The sequence below is a fragment of the Lissotriton vulgaris genome, chromosome 1_1, assembly GCF_964263255.1.
Source record: "Lissotriton vulgaris chromosome 1_1, aLisVul1.2, whole genome shotgun sequence".
Classification (NCBI taxonomy): Eukaryota; Metazoa; Chordata; class Amphibia; order Caudata; family Salamandridae; genus Lissotriton; species Lissotriton vulgaris.
In genome coordinates, this window is record NC_141685.1 from 1,590,074,454 (window position 1) to 1,590,097,232 (window position 22,779).

The 22,779-nt window shown below is 46.0% G+C and overlaps 1 protein-coding gene across 1 annotated transcript in view; it reads left to right on the plus strand.

Moving 5' to 3' along the window:
• The first annotated feature begins 18,365 nt into the window (after positions 1-18,365).
• Positions 18,366-22,779, plus strand: part of LOC147750851 (protein NEDD1-like) — a 381,766-nt gene continuing 377,352 nt past the window's right edge. The window contains exon 1 of the mRNA XM_086937101.1: positions 18,366-18,611. The gene's annotated coding sequence lies outside the window, so the exon portion shown is untranslated. The remainder of the gene's footprint in view (positions 18,612-22,779) is intronic.

The following is a 22,779-nucleotide window of genomic DNA, read 5'->3' on the forward strand; positions in this document are numbered from 1 at the left end:
TTAAGTTGTGCAGGGGAAAATGAAAGTAGGACCAAGGTTCCTGGGAGCCCAAGAGTATTTAGCGTCTAGGAGGTTCAAGCAAATGAGGAAAGAGAACTGAGGATTGGGGTCAGGATATCAAGTCATGCACACTTAGAGGATGAAATAGTCAGGTATCAGTGAAGGGGTTCAAAGTCAGTCGGTCGATAACAATTGCCGGGGGACATGCACTAACGAAGCATAACTTCAATGTCTCTGCCTCCCTCTTCTAGTCCCACCCGACACTACCTCCCACTTCCCTCCCACTATTAACAATCCCGCAGAACCGGATTACTCACAGGCTCCGCCGCAACTCTCATCCGAGTTGCAGCTGCTCTCCAGTCTCCTCCGGACACCACCAGTCTTCACACCAGCTCTCGTCCCCGTCCTGGCTTCCTGGTATTCCAGCGTCCAGCCTATCGGGTCCCGCGTCTTCTCTCCGCTCTCCTGGGTCTTCAGGCGTTTGGTCGGTTGAAGTCTCGAGTCCGGCGTCTTCTCGGCGTCTCCTCTCCTCTGCCTCGGCACTGATGACCTCCACCCCTTGGCCTCTGCTCCTTTTCATTGGTTCAAGGCTGCTGCTTCCTGTCGACGTTGGATCCTCTTCCGGGTCACACTGTCGGTCGCTTTCCTGTGTAAAAATAGCAGAGCGTGATGGCAGTCCCGTTTGTCTGTTCCACGTTGCTTCCTGTGTTCGTGTTTCTCCGCCCAGCGCTTCACTGGTGGTAAGCCCCGGGTCCTTCTCACAGGTGCACAATTATTCAAGTGGTGCACCTTGCAATAATCCAGGTGACCCTTATGGTGACTTTAGTGGTTTTGATAACCGTACAATGCTCTCAAAGTGGTAGCTGTGGAGAGCAGCCTTCAGGCTTATCTTGAAGGATTGATCAGCAGCTAGTTTTACCAGTTTAGTCTGTGGTGTAGATTAGATTAAACAAAACCACAACGTATTTAGCAAAAATAAGTCTATTTATTACAACACTATATCACTATCACATTGGTATATATCCTTCCTGGAGATATCAACAGAATACACAAATATACTTTGAATGCAATCAGGTAAGTAGCACAAAATACAGTGGCCTCCAGGGGACCATAAACTAAAAAGTTGAAGGTAAACTGCAAAGGAGAACAAGACTTGGACTAGAAGACCCAGAGGAGTCGAGGACACAAGGAACAACCCATGGTAATTACCCAGGAACCCCATGTATGCTGTGTGCAGAGTGGAAACACAGCTATGTGCCAATGGAAGTCAATGGAGATGTTGCAGTTGCAGTTTTGAAGAAGAAGTACCCTTCCCAGAGGACCCTGATGAAACCCTTTGGAATACAGAAGGTTGGAGAGCCACCCCAACTATGGATGCCCGGGATCCAGGTTATTTACACCAGAGAAACTGTGTACATAGGGCTAAAGTGGCGTCGGAACCTGCCATATACAACAATGGACGACTTCATAGAAGATGCCTCTGGAGAAGACTGTGAAGGAGTCCGGTGAAATCCAAGGGTGGATTCTGGAATTAAGAACCTGCAAGCAGAGGGGACAGAGTCTATGTCACTCGGAGGTGACAAGGAAGCATGGAGCCACAATGCCCACCCATGTTGGGAGGTGCTGAAGTGTCGACAGTGATCTTGGCACTGCAGCTGTGAAGAACAGGCAATGCTGGGGAAGACTAGAAGCTGGGCACAAGCTGTCCCACGTTGGATGTCGGAGACCTATGTGGTTGGTGGCCGGCGGGAGCACCAATAAGCTTTGGTAGCAGAAACTGGCATGGGAGATGAGAAAGGAGCAACGTTGGAACCAGCAAGTTTCAAGAGACTTATCAACAGCAAGAGAGTCAGAACAAGCCCGAGCAAGCCAGGGAGACAACGTAAGCAGTAGAAGACCAGTTGGAGGACCCACAGGCCGAACGCACAGGAGTCACAGGAGGACCTTGAGCAGCTAACCAAAGAGGAAGGCCCATGCTGCAGAGGATGTGAGGATGTTGATCTTGGAAGAAAGAGATGCTGGAGGCTGGAGCTTCTTGTAGCTCAAAGATCTCTGGAGTGCTGTGTCAAAAAGCCTTGACAATTGCAAGTTGACGTGGTGCACAAGTGTTTGGTCCCAGTGGTCTTGACGAGGGATACCGGCCTCAAAATTGCAGAGAGGACAGGTCAGGCCTCGACGGAGTTGCAGAACTGCCCCCTGTGTTGCTGGACCTCAGGAAGTCTGTAGGATGACAGGAGCAGTAGACCGGTCAGCTTTGTTGCGGTGCCTGCAGATGCAGGGGTGTGGCTCCTTCACTCCAAGGGAGATTTCCTTGGGTGTCCTTGATGCCCACAGGTCTGTTGAAGAACCTGGAAAAAGAACAGACACAAATGACAGACTTGATGAACAGCGAGACCAGGAGCAGCAGGAGTCTTTCTTGGTGCAATCTCGGTTCCAGTTGAAGTCCAAAGAAGTCCAATTATGTCCAGATGATTGGACAGTGACGTCGTTTCAGGGTTGAGTCTTGTACCACAATGAATCTGGCAATCCACTCCCAGGGGAGCTCTTAATTACCCTAAGGAAGGGGTTAAGACGATTCTGGGGTCTCTCCCTGAGAAGGGCTGTAAGAGGGGAGGATACTCCCATGTCCTTTGTCTAGTTTCACACCGAAGCGGGAGTCAAGGGCTCCCTAAACTAGTTCAAACTGCAGTCAAAGTAGCGACCACACCCCAGCCCAATACACTAAGTCCTGTCTGGGAGGTGGTCAACAGCAGTAGGGCAAAATCGTGTCTGTGGTTGTCAGCAGCACAAGCATGCTTGCAGACCCTGAAAGGTTGTTACCCAGAGTACAGGGGGGGGTCCCCTAATGAGCCTCCCAGTAAATGGGATCATGCATCTAACGCTGGATTCAGTGTTGGGGTATGATTCCAACATGTTTGATACAAAACATAACTGGGTTTGGTGCAGCCGCTATATAGTAAAACATCTCGTAATGACCAGGGGCTGCGTGCCTCCTGTGAGGAGCAGAGAAGCAGAGACGACGCAGGACCGGAGTTGGCCTGCGCAGGTAAGTTAACTTTTTTAAACAATTAAACCTCCCCCCACGTGACCTCCTCCCTTTGCGACCTCCTCCCTTTGCGACCTCCACCCCCCGCAAATCATGTGGCCGTGACTGGTAATGACTTATGTCCACTCTAGCTCTCAAAATGGCTGTCCCCACTTACAAAGCCAGGAGAATTGACTCTGGGGTTTGTAGGGGTGTCATGCTCATGCAGGGACACCCTCACACTTATAACCAAGCACCTTGCCCTCAGGACTGAAGAGCCTGCCATATGGGGAGTTATGGGTTTTAAGTCCAGTGACCTGAGATACAAGAAAACATATATCGGTGGCAGCCTGTAGTCACACTTTAAGTGGACTCTGATGGGTGGCATAATAAATGCTACAGCCTATGTGAGACCCCTGGTGTACCAATGCCCTGAGTACTTTAGTACCATATACCAGGGACTTATAAGGGTACACGAGTAGCCAATTCTGGAGGTTCCAAAGTAGTTACAATGTCAATTTAGACGAGAAAGCACAGTTGCTGGGGTCCTGATTAGCAGGATCCCGCCAGACTAAGTAAAAAACACACAGATACCAAGGAGAAGTCGGGGTAACCACGAAAGCAAATCCTACTTTCCTACAGTCTGACATACCAAAATGGACCATTTTGCACTGGGTCGTTATCTGCATTTAGATCGGCTACGCCCTGGCTAGGAAGCAGCCTCCTGAGGGCTTACAAGGCCATTCTACCAGGGGACAAGCTGCGATCATGCCGTTCACTCAGGGTGTCCAGTCCTGGACATGTGCCAGGCAGCAACATGAGCGTCCCCGCACACACTTGCCATGCACTACTGCCTGGTCAGTCAGGTCCGCAGGGATGGGCATTTTGCCCTTTATGTCCTGCAGGACTTTTTAGTATGGAAAATCTTTCTACAACCCACCACTAGGATGGAATGGCCTGAGAATATATTCAAAGGTAAGAAATCTGCACCTAATAGTCTCTATCAGATGAACAAGTTACTTACCTTTGGTAACGCATAATCTGGTAGAGGCAATATCTAGCTGCAGGCTCCTTACAGACCAAACAATGCCTATTCATTCAATAGGGCTGGGTTGCTACCTTTTCAGGGCTCTAGTTATGACACACACAAGTGAGTTCACTTCATCACTTCATGGCTCTGCATTTCTGGTGAGGAAAAGTGAAAAGTAACTGACGTCTGCGGCCCTGTATGGCATCTATATAGGTCATGACCGATGCTAAAGATGAGGACGACATCACGCAGAGCTGAACGGAGCAACCCGACTGCATGCAGGGGCTACTGCTCATGCAAAAGTTTACAGATCCAACCTGATGCCTGGGAAATTCAAAGGTAATAAATCTGCAGCTAAATAATGTCTATACTATATAATGAGTTACTGAAGGTAAATGACTTCTTCTTTACTCTGACAAATTGTGGGTCTTATTCCTAGCAGTAAACTCACTTCCACCCAAATTAATAACCCACTTTCTAATAGGAAACGTAACAACAAGACATTTAGGGCCCGATGTAGGTAGGCATTTACCGGTCGGTAACGGCCGAATTCGGCCGTTACCGACCGGTAAATGCCTTTTCCAATGTAGGGGGCCTATTTTTCACCGATTTGGTAAATTTACTGAATCGGTAAATTTACCGATTCGGTATAAAACCGAATCAGTATATTTACCAATTCGGTAAATCCAGATGTAGCTGGCACTTCAAAGAGTGCTACAGGCCCTTTAGGAGTCGGTATTTTCCACCCAATCCTATTGGGTGGTAAAATACCGAATTCAGGGGTACATGCACATCTGTGCATGTACACCTGTGCCGTGGGACACACAAACATGCCCTTAGGGGATGTATGTGTGCCACATGGCACACAAGCCTGGAATTGGGGTGCTACAGGGTGTCAAAGTGACACCCCGTTCCCCCTTGCAGGAATCGGTATTTACCGATTCGGTAAATACCGATTCGGTAAATACCGAATCGGTATTTCCCATTGATTCGTTTCCTATGGGCTTCAAGGCCCATAGGAATCAATGGGAAATACTGATTCGGTATTTACCGAATCGGTAAATACAGAATCTTACAGATTCGGTAATTGTTAAATAAAAATTACCTACATCTGCCTCCTTCCAATTTACCTACTCTTAAATACCGAATCGGTATGATGCGGTATTTAAGAGTACCGGTAGGTAAATCGGAATTACCTACATCGGGCCCTTAGTAAGGACAAACAGGGACATTTAATAGCAAAAAACGTTAATGGAGCTTCTGTGTTGTACACAAGGTGAATAACTGTGTCAAAAGAGTGTGCATATAAAAAAGGGCTTCAAAAACAGCCACAGAATAAATATATATTCTATTTAGTCCATGTATGCTATTCTACACGGTATTTGAAAGAAAAGCTTTTCTTTCCTTTCAGTCCTAGCAAGAGGTTTGTTTTCCTTCTTTGATAGAAGGGGCTCTCTTTTTGGTTATTTGATAGATTTGTGGAGGACGAGTCCCTATTTCTCCTCTCTCTACTCACCCCCCTTCTGTTTTGATATTTGCTGGCAGCCGTAATGTCAGCTTCCCAGTATTGGGAGACAAGATTACACTGCCAGGCTGAGTACCAAAAGCCTGAATCTTGAGCACCGCATTGCTTGCAGTTACTGGAATCATGCAGGCCTATTTTGTGCAGTTTGGAGGGTGTGTGGTAGATTTGATGTATGTATTTGAAATGAATGATCCTTAGGTTGCCATTGGAGGTTTGTTTGCCTGTCAATGTACAAATGTGTTCCCCCTCTGATGAGGTCAGTGGGGTGTCTAGTGCAGTGTTCCATTGTCGTGTACTGCAATCCTTGCGACGCACTGTTTCTGTTCGCACCAGCATATATAATTTGATTACTAGTCTTCGCCTCGAGGGTGTCACCAGCAGGAACAGCAGAGATTGCAGTGCAGGACGGTCTAGGGGATAAGACTCGTAGTTCTTTTGAAGTGAGAGTTTTAGGCGGTGGATAGTGAAACGAAATAGGGGCGCTTGATTTGTTATGTATTGGAGGTCAACAGTCTTAAGGAAGTTTCCATCTGGGAAGATATCATGCACATTTTTAATATCACCTTTTGCAATGAACGGATGGATCCTGCCTCCTGCATAACTGAGACCGAGGCATGATGTGCAATCGGCAGGGCCAGGGCATAAATCAGGAGTTTCTTTGCAAGTTTGCCTATTGATTGCCAAGCGGCTATGGTAGTGTGTTTATCTCCATCTTGGGCATACCCCTATGTACATGTGTAATAATGCCAGGTAGGTAGTGGAGCTGGATGCGCGTCTCCATCTTCAACAGCGACGTGTGGTGTAAAAGCTTGTGATTGATACCAGTGGCAGGCGTGTTGTGCCTGTGCACATAAATAATAAAGGTAGAAATCTGGTGAGCAGAATTCACCCTGAGCATAATCTAGAGTAAGCGTGTACCAGCCTATCCGAGCCTGTTCACCATTCCATATGAGTCTAAGCAGATGGGAGCGAAGTGTACGAAAGAGTTGTGCCGGCAGCTGTATTGGAATGTTACAATGGCAAATAAAAGCGGCGAGAGCAGGCAGCCTTGTATTGTGTATGCTAAATAACTCAATTGTAAGACCCCCCACCCAGACTCTCGCTGACGGGTCATTATATAGCAACTGTATCCAGCATATAAAAACGAGTGGGAACCCCATGTGCTTTAGTATAAAAAACATATATAGCCATTCTATGGATTCGAATGCTTTGGCCGCATCCAACATGACAGCTGCCGCCGGCAGATCTGGATTTAAAATGTGTAACATAGCGAACAAAGTCCTCAAATGATAAAAAGTGGAGCGTTCCGGGATAAAGCTGGATTGATCCGGTAGGACCAGGCAAGACATCAGTGGTTGGAGCTTAATGGCCAGAATTAGCTAGTATTTTGGAATCTAAATTAATAAGCGATAAGGGGCAATAAGAGTCGCAGTGAGTTGGGTCCTTATCTTTTTTCAGTAATTAGGGTTTATCCCAACGTAGGATGCCCGTGTCATGAGCCTCTGCATACACCTCTAGGAGGTGTGGTGTTAAAAGGTCAGCGTATGCCTTATAGAACTCTGCTGTAAGTCCGTCTGGTCCTGGGGCCTTATTGTTAGGTAGGGAACGGAACGCCTGCTTGATATCAGCTTCATCGATTGGTTGACTCAAGTATTTGCGATGACCATCTGCTAACCATGCACATGCGATATCTGAGAGATAATCTCCGAGAGCGTCCCCATCCATGCTCCCTTGTGATGCATATAGATCACTATAACAGGATCTGAATTGTTCAGCTATCCCTCGAGGTGTGTAATGCTCCTCCCCGTCTGAGTCTACTATTTATGTAATGTGTTGGTGCTGAGCCCTATATTTAATCCGACTGGCCAGCTGTCTACCAGGCCGGCCTCCTTCCCCATAGGTCCTTGCCACATGAAGACACGATAAATAGCGAGTCTCAGATTCTGCCAACGCGTTATATTCCAGTACCTGCTCATGAATTTGTGTCAATGTATCAATGTGAGGGACCCGAGTGTAGGCCTGTTCTAAGTCTGCTAGTTTGGTTTCTACTTTGATAAGTTGTCCCCGTATGTCCCATAGTATGCCTGCGGTGGTGCTCATGCAGACCCCCCGCACTGTTACCTTGAAAGCCTCCCAGAGAACGGAAGCAGACTCTACTGTACCTGCATTTAATTCAAAGTATTGCGTTATGGCGTTCCATATGGTGTCCTTATAAATAGGACCCAATAATGATTCTGCCCTAAAGCGGCAAGTGAATGGTCTGTGTGTAGTGGAGGGACTACTTAAAGACAATTTCACCGGGTTATGGTCTGATAATGTGCGTAGAATAACAATGTCCGTGACCCAGCCATTTGGTTCTTCACTCAGGAGCCAATAATCGAATCGGAACCAACTATTGTGTGCTGGCGTAAGATGTGTACCGCTTCTGGCATCTTCATTGCGCACCCTCCAGGTGTCCACCAACCATAACTCCATCATCACATCCCAGACACACTGTGAGACTTTTATGGTATTGTGGATTTGACTTGTCCTTAGCTGGGTCCAGGTGTGTGTTAAAACCCCCCCCCATAAAATGGCAGCATCTGGCCAGGACCATAAAACATTAAGCAAATTAAGAAAGACCTGCGGCTCATCAAGTATAGGGCAATATATGGTGATGACACTGATCAGTGATACCCCTAGTTTCCCATAGATCATGGCACATCGGCCTTCATCATCGGTGTATGTTTTAATAGGGGTAAATGGCAATCCCCTCTGAAACAGCGTGAGAACCCCCGAGGCGTAAGAGAAATATGAAGATGCTGCCTTATGAAATGCCCATTTAGTTGCTATCCTAACTTCGGAGGACTTGGTAAGGTGTATCTCCTGTAGCAATGCAATCTGTACTTTGTGCCTGTCCAAGTACGCCAAAACCTGGCGAATTTTCTTGAGGGTTTTGAGCCCTCTAATGTTCCAAGTCAAACAATTATATCTGTCAACCATCAGCAAAAATGAAAATCCAGAACTGTCTTGTGTATGCAATCAAAGCATAGAAAGTTGCAATTACGAATAAAACGTGTAACCTGCGTAGTGTAGTTGCAATCACAACAAAAATTCCCACTTAAAAATACTGCTAACCTCCACCCCCACCCACTTTAGCAGCCCCAATTTGCCAAAGCCATAACCCACAAACTTAACAAAACCCCCCATGAAAACAGAGTCAAACTTGTGTAGGGGTATACCCATTGGGGGACACTGTGGCACAATAATTCCCTGTTAGTCTAGGGAGGTTGGCCGCATCACAATTACTTAATCCCTACTGTACCTGTAGTATGTAAAAAATACCACTCCATGAGAGCGGTCCATTGGCGCCTCCAGGAAACTGATCATTTTATGCTACGAGATAGCCATATATCTTGACCATGTATACAACTGTGGGAAAAACACAATAAATCATGAACTTCATAGTTGAGCACCAATGTCACTAGATCTGCGAGTCAGCCACAGTACCATACATGCTCACTCCATTTACCAGTCCTGTGAACCTGCTTAGTGGTATATCCGAGCACTTTAGATCAGTTGTCATTGTCTGACGCGTCCGGTGGCGTTTTCTTCCTGCGAGATAGTGACTTAGCAAATTCAATAGCTCGCTTGGGGCTTTCAAATATCCGGGCCTAGTCATCTACTCCCACACGGAGGTGGGCCGGATACAGCATAGCATATGGAATGCTTACATTCGCCAGAAGTTTTTTCACCACTTGAAATTCCTTTTGCGCTGCTTGAACGTTGGCCGTAAAGTCTGGGTAAAAAGATATGGTATTGCCCTGGTACAATACACTGCTTTTTTGCTGAGAGATGCGTATAACTGTGTCTCGGTCTCTATAATTGTGCAAGCTTGCAATTATGGGCAGTGCCGTGTGCCCGGAGGCGGGTGAGAAGCCAGCAAACAGTGGGCCCTCTCCACTACCAACATCGTGGATAGATTATCTGCACCACACACCTCACGCAACATCTGCTCTACATAGGTCTCAAGTCTACCCACATTTGTGGGTTCCAGCACCCCAAAATGCGTACATTATTGCGCCTCGTGCATGCCTCCAAATCCTCATTCTTGGCTTGGATTACTGCAAGGATCTTTGCCATGTCAGAAACCTTTGTGTCGACCTGTTACAGCCCATCCTCATTGGTGGAGATCTGCTGTTCAGCTTTACCTATGTGCACTGCATGCCTATCCAACTTAGCAGATATTGAATCCATGCGACCATTTAGGGCTTCAATTTTGCCATCTATATATATTGTAGGCTTGCTTGTATGGCAGAAAGAGTCTTTTCCAAAGCAGTGGGCGGCTCGCTAGCCGCGCCGATCTCCGAATCCGACGTCACAGATTGTACCCCTCTGCCAGTTTTGCACAGTTCAAAATTGAGCCTTTTGTTTTTTTTGTCCGGCTTGCCCATTGTAAATGTGTGCAATAACCCAGCCCACTTGCACAATATCAACGCCCCTCTTTGTGCCAAACTGCTAGAGGATGTACAGTCTTTGATAATTAAAGTATCAGGTGCAATCCAGACACACCAGGTGCTCCTCTCGTATACACAGGTTTCAAAGGGGGGGGGGGGCGCTCCGCACATATTACCCAGCCAACTGAGCTACAAGCAGTCATCTCTGGCCTGTATGTCGCAGATGCTGTAGGCCTCACAGGTAGACCCCCAACTCCAGCAGTCTCATATAATCATATTATGTACTTATTTGCAGCCCACGAGCAGGTTCTCAAGTCAGGCTCACCCGCAGATTAGTGTTACTCACTGTTTTACGGACGATATGCGTCCTTCTCAATGTTCCGCCCAGCCCAGGCATGCGTCCACACCCAAGTCAGCAGTAGGGGGAGCGCAGCACTCAGGTCCCGCGAGCCAGCTTCCAAGGCCCACAGCAGAGCAAGCAGCTACAGGTACCGCACCAGCCCGCGCAGATCGGCAAACGCGTGTAATGCAGCAGCCCACCTCATCAGGGTCTGTAGACTAGATTGCAGGCCAGCGGCGAACGTCTCAGATTCCTTCCGTCACCAGGCAAACGTCACTCACATCCAGCCCGGTTCACCAGCAAGCTCCGCTACTGCTGCAGTCTCACGGATCACAGTACAGAATTTTAGCAATTCCGGCCGGCGTCCGACTCCCTCACTGGGCTGACACTTCCTCCTACCGCGCTGCCATTGCCGCCATTTTAGCAGGGGCCCAGCACTTCAGTCAGATGGTCAGAGAGCGATCGTATATACAACGGGCCCGCTTTTGCTCCTCCGTTCCACAGAGCGATAGTAGCAGCAACTCCTCCTTACAATTTGGGGCACCGAAGCCTGTTAGGGAGCAGGATAATGGAAGGATAGATAGACCGGCCGGCGGTGCTGCACTACAGTGCAGCCAGCATGTCGTGCGCCCTCTAGTGGCCCTCTCCTCTATAAATATATGTTGTATCGTAGAAAGGAGTTCCAGTAGATGTAATGTTAAAGAAGAACAGTTTTATTCTTCTTCGATATAAAGGTAGTCTTCAAGTAAGTTCAGAAGTATAGATGTAATTAACCCACCAGGAGCAGCCTCCCTGCTGCTCAGCCCAGGATCCAACTGACAGTCCAAATCACAGCAATCTACACATTCCATGACATCACCATCCACACTAACATTTTACCCAACACATTCTCACTGGCTGAGCAGCAGCGGCAAAGAAACAGGGAAGATGCAAGGTGTTAAAACCCAAGATATAACAATATACCTTCAGGGTTTGACTACAGGTGTCCATTAAACTCCTTGAATGACTCATGAGGCCTAGTTATGGCCTCCTATCATGTATGTAATTAGCTCTAATCACCATGATTATATGACGATGTGCAAGCAGCTCATGTTTTTAAGTATTTATATGTTTGTTATGTCTGGTAAGTCGAAATGTCACGGTATTCCGCACGTTATGCTCCCAAGTTTGGCTTATCTAGACCATTAAGACCACTGATTCACCAATGATTTTTTAACTATTATGGAGGATTTTTGAGATTTAAAACAGAACAATTAGGTGGTGTATACATTTTGATTTCTAATTTTTGTTTATCACTTTAAGTTGAATAGAACATTAGGAGTGGGAGCATTATTTCTCCTTTGAGGTCTTGAAGAAAAGCCTTGGGGTAGGGCTTGAAACTAGTCGACCAACCAGGGAAACAGCAGTTAATATCTCTTTGAGCATTTCCCTTCTGTCCCTAGATTTTAGCATATCAACTAGGGGGAGAAAATAAAGTGTTTTTTGTCCCACTATCTTGATATTTTTAATGTTCCTTCGAAATATTTAAAACCCTCTCCATCTCTTAAAACTACATAGGAGTATGGGTGTACAGGAACACCCCTATTTTCTATTAAGGGTTCCCACGTCTCCGTAGGTAGCAGCACGCCTCTGTCCGTAGAGGGAAGGGATGGACCCTATGATGAAGGATGCCACCAAAGGAAAACCCGGGTGGGTGAGGGTTATTTGAGAGAAAAGGCTTTTCTTTTCTTTCAGACCTAGCAAGAGGTTCCTTTTTTTCTTCTTTGTTAGAAGGGACTCTCTTTTTGGTTATTTGTATAAAAAGGGCTATAAAAACGGCCACAGAATCAATATATTTTGTTTAATCCATGTATACTAGTCTACACGCGATTGTATGATTGTACATTCAAAAGTAGTGGCTCATTAAGCAACAAGAAAAATACATTTCACCCTATAAGGATCATGGGCCATTATCAGGACTCGGAAGGTGAGAAAAAATAGCTTTAGAGTCACAAATGGAGGCCAGAGGTCCTACATGAACAACTGGATACTGCCAAAGTTGAGGGTGGTTGGGGGCGAAAGTAACACTTCCCAGGATGTGAATTCAAAATTTGCGAACATACGTGACAAGAATTTTCAATTCTATTAAGGACAAGGAGGCGAGGAATATGCTATCTCATTTCTTTATTTGAAATGCCCAGCAGCCAATAAAACAGTAAAAACTACAGTACCCATGAACACCAGGATAACAACCATAGAGAGCATAGTATAAAAGGTCAGGTAGACAGTCTCTCTTCCTCTTTCTTTTGGTGAGGAAACAGTTCAGATAAAACAGGAAATCCAAAACGTAGAACAGCAGGAAAGAAGTCATCGACTACAGTAGAAGTCCAAGTCTAACGAAGATGCAGGTAAGCATATAATACTGGAACCAGAAGACCATCGAAAGGCGAGAGAAGTCAGGTGTAACAGAACACCTCTACTTAGGGTCAGAACCTGAAAAGAGACATAGAGCCATAATACACATCCAGTGCATATGTTGTAAGTAGAAATAAGGGCGGGGGGGGGTGGAGAAAACAAGGGATTTGGAGAAATCCATATGCAAATATTCAAACATGTTCATAGTAGCAGTATATGCAGAAAAACAAAACAACGGGTGGGATAATCCTCGCCTCCTTGTCCTTAATAGAATTGAAAATTCTTGTCACGTATGTTCGCAAATTTTGAATTCTATGTCAGGACAGGAGGCTCCGATTATGCTTGTTTAAAGCTGATCCACCACAACAGAAGCAATATGATCAATAGGTTTGTAATAAAACGTTTTGAACATTGAATCAGAAGACCAATCTGCGGCCTTCATAATGTCAAGTAAAGTGACACCCATCGCGAATGCTTTAGAAGCCATCGCCCCACGTGCAGAGTGTGCACCAAAAATTGAAACATCAATGCCAGCCTCTGACATGAGCCAACTAACCCAGCGAGCTAAAGTAGCTGGGGTAACAGGACAAAAAGGCTTCTGAAAAGCAATCAACAACTGTCCTTGCATATCTGAACGTAAAGAAGCAGTACTTACCTCATAATCCTTGACACATTGAACAACACAAAGGTTGGGATGAGTTGGAAAAGAAGGATAAGTAGCCGAAGTAATATTCGTTTTGGTACGCCTGGAAAGGAGGAATGTGACACCTTCTGGTGTAAAACTGCGACCTGCCAGATCCAAAGCGCGGACATCAGATACCCGTTTGCTGGAGACTAAACATAACAACATGGTCAGTTTGGCTGACAGCTGCTTACGGGATAACAACGAATTAGGAGGCCAAGCCTCTAAAAATCGTAACACAACTGAAACATCCCATAAAGAGACATACTTAGGACATGGAGGCTTCGCCAGACGGATACCCTTCAGCAACTTGGCAATAAGAGGATATTCACCCGCAGGCTTACCAGCAATATGAATATGGCCTGCAGAAATGGCGGAATGGAAATTGTTGACAGTCCGATAAGTCAACCAGGAGGAAGCAAGAGAAGCCAACAAATGAATGATCATGGAGACATCTGTCGAAGCGGGATCAACTTCCCGTTGAACACACCAGTCACACCATCGCTTCCAGGAACCCCTGTAGCGTTTGTGGGTATTGGGTGACCAGGCTTCACTGATAAATTTGGAAGCGTCGCTAGAAAGGCCCGGGACCGACCAGCGATCCCTGAAATTTGCCATGCCAGCAGATGAAGATTGCCTGATAGAATCAGGGGATGCGGATCGCCGAGAGGATCCAGCAAGAGATTCCACTTCTCGGGAAGAAGGAGCGCACTGCACAACACAACTCTAGGAGAACTGGGAACCACGCTTGAGCCCTCCACAGAGGAGCAATCAGAATCAATTCTGACCGATAACGTTTCCCGCACGCCAAGACTCTGGGAATCATCATGAACGGGGGAAAGGCATAGCACAGACCAGACGGCAAAGTCTGCAGAAAAGCATCCGTGGCCAGGGCTTCCGGATCCGGCCTCCAACTGAAGAACAGCGGAAGCTGAGTGTTGAGGCGAGAGGCGAACAGGTCGATCTGACACTGGCCCCAGATCCGGAGGAGAGAACGGAAAACGCGAGGATGAAGCCTCCAATCGCTGAAGTCCCAAAGATGATGCGAATTCCAATCCGCAATCTGATTGTTGCGGCCGGGAAGATATTCTGCAATAACAGTGAACTTCTGTTGCAGAAAAAAATGCCAAAAATCTTTGGCTATCTCCGCCAATATCTTGGACTTTGTTCCGCCCAACTTGTTGACATAACGAACTGACGAAATGTTGTCCAGGCGGAGAAGAATGCAGCAATTGGACTGAAGAGGGGAGAAACAACGGATCGCAAACGACCCTGCCAGGAGTTCTAGGCAATTGATGTGGAGCGACAACTCCTGGGGAGACCATCGACCTCTCGTCGAGATTGGACCGCACCGGGCTCCCCAACTGCACAGGCTGGCATCGGGTTCTCTCACTAGTTCCGGCGATGCACCGAACACGGCTCGTCCATTCCAGGCATCCATGTGGTCTAACCACCATTGCATCTCCCACCTCACCTCCTCTGAAAGAGGAATCAGATCGGAATAGCGAAGGCCTTTTTGGAGATGACGAATCTTCAAACGCTGAAGTGCCCTGTAATGCAGGGGGGCCGTGAAGATCGCCTGAATGGAGGACGCCAACAGACCTACAACTCGTGCTAACGATCTCAATGACACAGTCTGTTTGGAAATAACTGAAGTCAATTCCCTCTTGATGTACCGAATCTTCTGATTGGGCAAGAGAAGTAGACACGAAAGTGAATTGACCGTGAAGCCCAGAAATTCTATCACTTGTGATGGAGTCAAGACAGATTTCTGAATGTTCACCAGAAACCCCAGAGACTGAAAGAGGTTGATAGACCACTCCAGATGAGTTAAGAGTTTGAGAGGGCAGTCTGCCATGATCAGAATGTCGTCCAATTAAATAATCAGGCGAACACCCTGAGCGCGCAAGCATTCCACGACAGGCCTCAGAAGTTTTGTGAAGCACCAAGGTGCTGACGAGAGGCCGAACAGGAGAACCTTGTACTCAAACCAAGTCCCCTGCCAATGGAATTGTAGGAACCGACGATGAGGACCGTAGATGGGAATCGACAAGTACGCCTCTGTGAGATCTAGACAACCATCCAATCCCCCTCTTGAAGAAGGTCGTGCAACAGATGGATACCCTCCATCTTGAAATGCCTGTAAACGACCCCTCCGTTGAAGTCCTTCATATTGAGAACTAGGCGGGATCTGCCCCCTTTCTTCTCGACAAGAAACACCGTGCTGACGAACCCCTTGGGATGACGGACGGTCGGAATTATTGCCTCCTTTTTGAGGAGTGAGTTTATTTCCACCGAAATGAACTCCTGATCTTGAATGGAGAAGCACAGAGGCTTGGGGGGGTGGGTCTGATGTTGGGGCTGGTAAAACTCGATTCTGTAACCTTGAACAGTTTCCAGCACCCAAGCATCGCTGGAGATTAGACGCCAATTGTTTAGAAAATATTGTATCCTACCCCCCAGAACCACATCGCAAGCAGGAATCAGGCTCACCTGAAGTGTTGGAATCCTGGTAGCCACCTTGGTTTCCTCCAGAACGTCCTTTCTTATATTGTCCTCTCCCTTTGCGAGAGGGGTAGAAATTTGATCGGGTATTGTATCCGGCATCTTGACCACCGCCTCTTTGGGACTGGTACCCCCTCTGGGAAGGTTGCTGAGAGCCACGGCCGAACGAGCGTCCCCTGTGTAGTTCGGCCCTGGCAAAAACCGAACGAAACGCTCACCGCAGCGAAGCTTGAGCCTTATCCAGGCCACTGAAGGTGGCCACAAATTTCGTGAGTTCCTTCAAAAAGGGTTGGCCAAATAACAGACCCTGAGCAGCAGGACCAGATTCTGAGGAGGAGAGCTCTGCCAACTTCGGATCTAGTTTAAGAAGGATAGACCGGCGTCTCTCACATGAAATTGCACAGTTGGCATTACCAAACTGGCAAATAGCTCTTTGTGCCTACTCGATAAGTTCATCCGGGTCCACTAGAGCTGAAGATTCCTTGGCCAGAAATCCAAGATCCAGAATTTTCATGAGAGGACCTAATAAATCCAACACCTTGTCCTGACAGGAACGTCAAGATCTGTCCAGACCCTTCTTCGGATCCTTGGCGTACTTCTTGAGATAGGTGACCATCGTGGGGTCAACCTCTGGAGTCTCCGCCAAATGGTCAGCAAGATCAAGCCTAGAGCATTCGGACCGAAGTCGAGCCTAACATCCTTTTCAAAAGGTTGGCGGATGTGCGTCTGGACATAATCTGCCACTGCAGGGGAGGGAAGCCAGGAGGTGGAATGAGGATGGATAATATCTGAAGGATCAAAAGTTAGCACAGGAGGATGCGTTGGTGTATCCACGAAATGTTCGTCACACACCTTCTTCCTAGGGGGAGGATCATCATGATCAGAGGAAGTAGAAGACTGCGAATCGTCGGTATCAGTAGGAGGAGGGGTTGTTGAAGAAGCACCGACGGTGGACTTGGATTTGCCTGAGGCCAAACTCTTGGCTAATTTCTGAAAATCAGATTTATGTAGATTTACAGGGGACTTAAAGGACTTGCGTGAGGCAGGCAACCACTGCGCATACTGATTCAAATGACGCTTTAAGGGGTTAATGGCACGCACAAGAGCCTTGTTCACAGAGTGTTGCACACCCTGATCCAAAACCTCAACTAAGTCATGCTCCAAAGAGCCAGAGGCGTCCTCGTCATCATAGTATTCATCGTCATCATAATACTCCTCCATGGTCACACAGAGTGTAACAGTAGTAGCCCACCTGATGACTGTAAATAACTGTGGCCAAAGGCACAATGCGGGGGGGGGGGGGAGTGACAAAAACCCCAACAGCAAGCCAGCAGCACAGGCAAAACCTGCACACAGAAAAATATATTTTAAAGTGGAGGGAGGGCTTGCTGCTAAACCAAAAAAAAATGCACTCTAGGCATAGCCTATGATTATTTATACAGCCCAATGCCAGTCAGTGTGCAAAAGGCGTAAATTGGGGTGAATATTGTGAGGCAGTGGGCAATGGCACATCAAATTACATTATCAGGCTTCCGACGCCGTGTAAACATGGAAATATGCCGGAAATAGCCGCTGCACATGCGCGGTACGGCAGCCCCACAACAATGTAAATGGAGCTTGCGCACGAGTCCCCAACACCCCGATCTCCCGCTCCTCAACTAGAAAGACGCAGGCACAAAGCGCCCCGTCCAACAGGAGGTGAACACACGCTCCCAGCTCCGGCGCAGACAAAGCGGCAATGGAGTACACGGCAACAATAACGAGCCGAGGAACAAAAGAACACAGGGCGTGAAAGTCGCAAGTGAGCACGCAATACTAAGCGCGAAGCAAACAAAGCATGTAAGTCACAATATACATAAAGACAATGCAATGCAATAGGTAATAGGAGAAAAGCACTTAACTGGCTGAGGAGCAGTGAAGAAAGAGGAAGAAAGACTGTCTACCTGACCTTTTATACTATGGTCTCCATGGTTGTTACCCTGGTGTTCATGGGTACTGTAGTTTTTTACTGTTTTATTGGCTGCAGGGCATTTCTAATAAAGAAATGAGATAGCATAATCTGAGCCTCCTGTCCTGACATAGAATTGCCTTTGGCAACGCTGGTGGAGGTCTCAGAAGAAAAACTTCAGGTGCCCTTGCACTTAGTTTTGTACAAATTAAGTAATGTACATGGGGGGTCAGTTTAAGATTGTTGCTGGGGCCGGTTGCTACACTGCATTAACTTCGTTGACTTTAGTTCATTTTTAGTGCAGCCTCCTCCGCTTTAACATTTGAAATGTTTTTACCCCACGCCTCGTTTTTTCTCGAAAAAACGTTTTTCAAAGCTTTCCAATTTCCCAAAACCATGTGGTAGTAGCACATCCCGCACCAGGTTTTTCTATTGCATACTTTGTAAAACTGCAAATACCAGCATGTGAACCAAAATCATGGCACGGAGGAGCTCTAGTCACGTGTGGAAATTAAGAGAAACCGAGAAAGGGCCGCTTCATCCGCAGCCTGACGAGGAAATGAATCAATTGATGTCGTCACATTTGAGCAGTGAAATGTAAAACTACAGAGTAAACAAGGCAATGAGTGACAAGAAATAGAGGAAGGACTATTAAAGCTGGGGTACACACCTGAGCCTCCTTCTTGCTGGTCTGTTGGATTGTGACTTCAACGAGGGTTTTTGAAAGTAAGCGTTTGTTTATTGCGGCCGCTGATGAAACACGCGTGGACTGAAGCATTACTTATTTGCTCACCACGCGGGATTTCCAAACTTATCTTGAACACCAAACAGGTTGAAGTGTGTAGTAGGAGTTAAATTTTAGGAAAATGTGAGAACGCGTTTTCCCCAATGAATGACAACAGTGAATTTAATGCATTACTAGATATGGGAATCTGAAGTATTGAAATTAGAAGTTGTGATATATGTGTACAACGATTTGGTTCGCAATGCAATGGGCGATCAGAAGCTGAGGAAGGACTGAGAATAACGTTACCACTACAGTGTCTCTGCAAACCTATGCCAGACAGTTTCGCTCGTGTAGGCACAGAACCAGAAGAACTTTCAGGTTTCAGGGTTCTATGTGTGAGTAGCTCATCCAGGCCAGGATTTTACTGTGCATTCTGGGACTAGTAGTTCTGTGTATTCCATTATAGCACCAGGACTAGAGCTGGGCATGGCAAACTTGAGAGCTCTGCTGAGCTTTTACAAACAAAGGAGTGGCACTTCATTTGATATTTTCACCTCATTCTCTTGATGTACATTTATATATATCATAGGTGTGCACCACTTATGCATTTATAACGTACATTCGCATCAACTAGGCATCAGGGTTTAGCTGAGGGTCAGAGGCCTTCCACTCCATTTGCCTGCTGCTTTTCTTACACTTGACAGCAGTTCTCACCCCCCCCCCCCATTTCACCCACAGTACATATCAAATGTTTAGTGCTCGTATTGTGGTTTTTATCGTGTATTAGAATTTATGTTCATTGTAAAGTATGCTACTGTTGGCATTTTATTGAAAACGACTTTGCATTATGGGACTTGTAGTTTTGTTATTACCAATATAATTAGGAACTTTACGATCCCACACCAAGAAGTGTTAATGCCAAAATACTAGTACTGATGGTGGGGAGATGGGATGTGCCCTCTAACAGCTATGTCGCTTGCACTAACCCAGGCTGAGCTGTTACTTAAAAGAGCAACACTTTAACAATCCCTTACACTTAGAAAATACACGATAAAAAAAAAACACAATACGAGCACTAAACATTTGATATGTACTGTGGGTGAATTGTTCATTGATTGGGGTGACTGTTCTTTGCGATCCAATGCCCACAAAAGTTCACGAATGTTATCCAGTCTTAGGAGACTCAGACTGTTGTTGGTCTTCAGAACTGTATTGGACTGACGATTCTGTGAAGACTGGGAGCGGATATTGTGCTGCTCATAATCGCTATGATCGTAAGCCAATGTTCTAAGAGATACAAATCCCTATATCCCGTAGGAAACAATACAGCAGTGTTATCCCGTTGGAGGGAATCTCTGTACAGATCAGCTTGCCAAGCCTAATATGGTTAGCTGTATTTGGCACCAAAAAATAGCACAAACCCCATTAAATATACAATAGCAGCAACAGAATAGATGAAACTTTCATAAATCCTTAAAACGTTTATATTTCAGTTGGCTTGGAGTTATAGCAGCAGAGCTTTGATCAGAGAGATTTGCTCTTTTCCCTCTTTAGGGTTCTGAAATACGTGAGACTTAAAGGTTGAATCACATCCAAGTGTACCTCACAAATTTGTGTCCTGGGAACTTATTGCATTGGCTGATCTCACTCATATTTTCAAAATTAGTAAATCTCTGACCTTGTAAATTTTATGTGGGTTGACATCACAAGCCCAAAAACTTTCAATCGTTCACATAAACAACCTGGATAACCTTTGACACCAGCTCTGTTTCTTTCTAGATCTTTTTTTGGAGATGGTACATATGCGTTTCAGTTAGATGACCTGGATACCCTTACAGGCTGTTTACCATGAGTACTGTTGCAATCATGCACCTAGATCCTGAGTAACTATCCTTATTTGTTATACACAGTGACGCCTAAATCTGTCCTGCGATCTGAGGAATCTAACAACTTTTTGATCTGGCACAAATGATAATTTCTACTGAACTGCAACCAGCGTCTCAGAACCTTTACTGTCGCTACGAGATTGGAAATGGAGCAGGAACAACTACCAAAACCTAGTAAACAATCTATTTCAGTGTCATAATAATCCATGCTAAAATGCCTGGAAGTTACCTGGTAGAATTAGCGTCGGGGCCAATACACACCAAGCGCACTGCTCATAATGTCACTAATGGCATGGCCTTGAGCTTTGCCAACTGCACAGTTTCAACTCCCACAAGGTGTATTGGGCAGTGTTTTTTGGCTATGCGCAGTGGGTGATTGGTTTGTTTTTTGGTATGCCCTGCACCCATTTACCCTGACCTGCCACTGCCTGCTTACTATGATGATTGCCGAGCCCAGTAGTTAGTGACCATTTGGCATGACCTCCAGCCACACTCTTCAGTCAATCACTCCCACTTGGTATCAACTGTACAGTTCTCGTCTTATTGATTGCATTTGCACTCATCAAAAAATTCTGAGTGCCATTTTAATGGAAAATTACACTTTTGGGGCCCCTCTAGAATGCCCGGTTGACTGATCTGTGTGCAGTTTTCCAAGTAAATGTCAATTGTATTTAAGATATATTTCATAGAGGATAGCAATTCAAGGCACTGTAATAAGCAATTCAAATGTGCCTTTTTGTCTGCAATCAATAACAGTATGTACCAAAACACACGGTAGTGGTGGCACAGTAAGACGCTGCACAGTGTAGGCTGTTACCAGTGTAGGGTTAGAGTAAGGATTGGGGTTATGGTTTAGGTCCTGGGATAAAGAGCTGTGGTATCTTGGTAGATGCTCCTGGTGGGGTCTCTCTACTTAACTTGGAATAAAGCATCTCTGAATTACATCATCTCTTGTGGACATTTCTTCATTACAAGAGCTTCATTCATCATTGTTCCAAAACTGTTTGGAGGCTGAGAAGTGTACTTTTTGGTGGGATGGACACCCATCTGGGATCATACCAGCCCTCGTTGTGGATCGGTTGTGCCCACTCACCCCAGCATGACTTCAGAAAAATGTTTTTCGAGTATGCATGACTGCATACTTCACCATATTCAGAGACATGATACGCCATTACGTATGTATGTCATGATTGGGCACAGATATCGACCACTTACCACTGCAACAAAAAAGTAAAATATATCCCGGTGAATCTGCAGTTGAAGGAATATTATTTTTATCATCCCAACTATAAAAAGTCCTGAAATTACCCTGTTATGGTGACCTATGCTGTAGATGGTGAAAAAAATAGGCATTCGTATCATCAGTGATGACTGATGGCATATGTCATATCACCACTTACGTTTCAGAGGATGCTGTCTTTAACCTCATTCGTGAGGTTTTGAGCAATGCATAGGGATCATTTTGAGTTAAGTACCTAATAACTTGTACATTTCAGTAATTTTTACGTTTTGGATTCGAACCATAGCATGTCTTCAACAGAAGTCTTTTCTGGGGAGTTTTACTATTTCCTTTTTATTTGTAAGTAACTACTTCCAGATCTCAACAAAACTGTGAATTTGAAAGGAAGGGGAGTGTTGGGCATTATTAATGAATACTTTATGAAGCCCAACATCTTTCTCCTGGCACAGCCCTCCGCTGAAACTGGCCAAAGCATGCGCCCTTTGACAAAACCTTGCAGCAGGTCCCTGCCTTCAGGGTCGTGCTGAGCATGGCTTGTGGCCATGCAAAGTGGGCTGTGTGTGCTCTGCCCTCAATTCACCTGTCCATGTTATCCCATGCTGCTTACTAGTTGTATAGTGGCATTTGGTCATATTCTGCATCCCATACCCTTGTCTCAGACCACACTAGGGATTGGTTGAGGATGTTAATATGAATCTTTAGGAGGTCTTAATTAGGCATTGTCCTTCTAAAAGCTTTGAAAGAAAATGAGAAGATCCCTCATAATATCCGAAGAAAAATATGGAGTTTGCCCTTACTTCTGCCAGAGTCCCCGCTACAATAACACTTCATATAATGGGCAGAACTACAACACATTTGATGGGTCCAACAATCAAGTTGGATCTATGAAATCTGTTGTCGTTCCTGAAACATCCGGCTGAAGCCCTAGTGCATTAAGCATAGAGGTTCCTGCTTGACAGCAGAATGGAACTGTAGACACAAGAGACCGTAACCGAGAGATGCAAGTCCTGTCAGGCCTGACCTCTTCACAGAGAGGAAGTA